Below are 2,685 nucleotides of genomic sequence, written 5' to 3' on the forward strand. Positions count from 1 at the left end.
TTTCAACGTATTGTTTCAATGCAGAGGAATAGATAAACAAGTATTCTTCGAGAAGTAGTCGGTGCGCTGGGAGAGGTTAGGAGGTTATGTTGCACCTAAACTCGCAGACGTCGCAGAGGATTCACCGACCAAAATATATACAATTTCCAGTGAAATCAGCATTAATCTTGGTGGGCACAGTTGTTTTCTACTGTAAATATATAGCCCGGTTACAGTCTGACTGCTGTTTCGTCACAAAGAAAGGTGAATTACAAGTTTAAAGCTTTTATAGGCTTCGGCCGGGAGAGGGCTAACTGCTACAGTGCTGAGTGTTGTAGAAAGTTTGAGATAAACCGCAGTAAGTACACAAATGACACTAAAAAAATCTGAAAGTTTGTGAAATTTGGCTCGGGATAGGCTGCGTCCCCGGGAGCACGTAAAAGTGTAAACATTTATAAAATGTTTATAAACATGAGCTGGGGTTAGGGGCCGATCGGTAGGCCCGGCTTTATAACCGTTATTTTTAGTTTAGGAGGTGCCGATTCGACAACAAATACCTATAAAGCACTTCGCCAATGTGTCTCTTACCTTTTTATCGAAGGTCTGATGTGGATCGGGCATTATTTTGTCTGAAATACTGAAAGTAATGGACCAGTGCGACGGGGTCTCCTCAGCGCTCGCAAATAGTTTTGTTCATTAACAAGACAAAAGACGCGAAATAGGTGAGGTCTTGTTATATTCCAGCTCCTTGTGACCTGCGGCAACGTATTGAAAACTTTCCTTAACGATTCTTGTATGGCAAAGCATTTTAAACATAACTAATCTGCAGTGAGGAGCACTGAGCGGTGGTTTCAACGGCCAATTCGCGCCGTCAGGGCAGCGACTTCCGGGGCTCGCGCATAGGCCGCGCTCTCAGCACTGCGTTGCGACCCCCTGGTTTGCCCTCAGAGCCAAACGCAGTCAGATCACCTTGCCATACCCGGTGTAGCTCCCTGCACACGTCTCCATCGCCGCACTGTGTCGCCTACATGTGCACTGACAAGCGATTTGCCTTCGTTTATCAGATTCCCTTCGCCAAAAAGAAGAGAATCGAGTCCCGAGAGAGAGAGAGAGAGAGAGGAATGTGGGGGAGGGGGGTACCTGGGGGCATCGTGTCGCGAGGTGTTCTGTATAATGGTCAATTGATTTCGTGTGGTGTGTGAGAGAGAGGGGAAGGGGGGGGGTTTGGGCAGGGCAGAAAGGAGCACACTTACACCTCAATTCACGGCACGAGTACTCGCTTGCCTTGTCGCCCAGAACAATGACTTCATCGGACTTTATCGCGCTCGCCGAGGCCAGAGAGCGCCTGGTAGTTAGGCATGTCTGTTGCGCACCGGAGTAGTGCTCGGCTGCCTATCTCGACTTAGCAGGCGCCAGGCCAGGGTGATTATTATTCTTATTATTATCATTACTATTATTTGTATTATTATTTTCTTTTTGTCACTCCGGGAGGGAGTCGCTGTCAGTCCGTTATGGACCAACGGGCACACAAGACGACCCAACCAACAGGTTCACATGCAGAAGCCAAAATGCTATGTAATGTGAGAAGCCGTGCTAACTAACACAGCCTCGCTGGGACGTCTTCCCGCGTCTGCTTGGCCGTTAGTGACATTTTTTTCTTATTTAACGCTGGAATATCTATTTTCCTCATTTGTGCCGTAAAAGTTAAACATACCACCGCTCGGACTCTATCTTTCGCAGAGTCTGAACCTCAAGTTTGTGTGTGTTAGGTGTTTCCTCTTGTCCAGGTTTGTCACACAAATGTGTGTCCCAAGCTTGGGATGCCGGCACGCCTTCAGGTGCGCGCAGTCCTCTGGAGGAGACGTAAAGTCATGCAGTTTCGTGTTGCAGTTGAGGCGCCGTGTCACACACGCGTCACGCTGCGTCTCTCATTTGTGATTCTTTCCCTCTCATTTGCATGAAGCGCGCGCGCGCGCTCGTCGGGCGGGTGAGTTTACAGTCGCGGCAGCTGCCTGACAACGCAGAGAGGGAGAGAGAGAGAGAGAGAGAGGCGTAGTGGGGCGAGGAGGACGAGGCAGGGAGGCACACGTTTGCAGAAATTGGGATTGGAGGGACTGGTAATGAGGATGCCTGGGGCAGTGATCAGGCGTGTACCCACGGGGGCGGGGCGTACCGAGTGCATGCCCGAGAGAGAGAGAGAGAGAGAGAGCAGAGGGAGGGCAAAGCGTGGCGTCCGAAATCTCGAAGCGCCCCGCGGCCTGGAGGTGCGACAAGGACGGAGCCGATTCTGTGTGGGCGGCAAAGCGTGTGGGGGAATAAGGGACATGCAAAGCAAGGGCCTAAGTGCATTCCTTTGATGAGATGATGCCTTTCGGGGGGATTCGTGCGTCTGATCGCCGGTGGTGTCTGCCCGCTGCTGTGTGAGTCAGTCTCACTCGTAGCGGCCGCTCACACACAATAAAGCTGTGAAATGTATTTCTTTTTTCCCCTGTTCGCGCGGCGCGGTCTCTTCTCACACGCAGACTATGCCCTAACGGTCGCGGCCCGACGCTGCGTCCTCCGAATTCAGTTGTTGATCTTTATTATTGGACCACTCCATTTGGGAACCAGTTACCACTACGGGGCCTAATCCTCTCGACAGAATGCGACTTTATGATTCATTTCGTTAGGGCACGCTGGAAAAAACTCGACATGTCCTTCAATAAT

At 50.8% G+C, this 2,685-nt stretch overlaps 1 protein-coding gene across 3 annotated transcripts in view; it reads left to right on the top strand.

Moving 5' to 3' along the window:
- LOC127750277 (uncharacterized) overlaps positions 1–2,685 on the top strand; it is a 58,063-nt gene that overhangs the window by 28,426 nt on the left and 26,952 nt on the right. The gene's annotated exons all lie outside the window — the stretch shown is intronic.

This window comes from Frankliniella occidentalis, unplaced genomic scaffold (assembly GCF_000697945.3).
Source record: "Frankliniella occidentalis isolate FOCC.00 unplaced genomic scaffold, Focc_3.1 Scaffold163, whole genome shotgun sequence".
Classification (NCBI taxonomy): domain Eukaryota; kingdom Metazoa; phylum Arthropoda; class Insecta; order Thysanoptera; family Thripidae; genus Frankliniella; species Frankliniella occidentalis.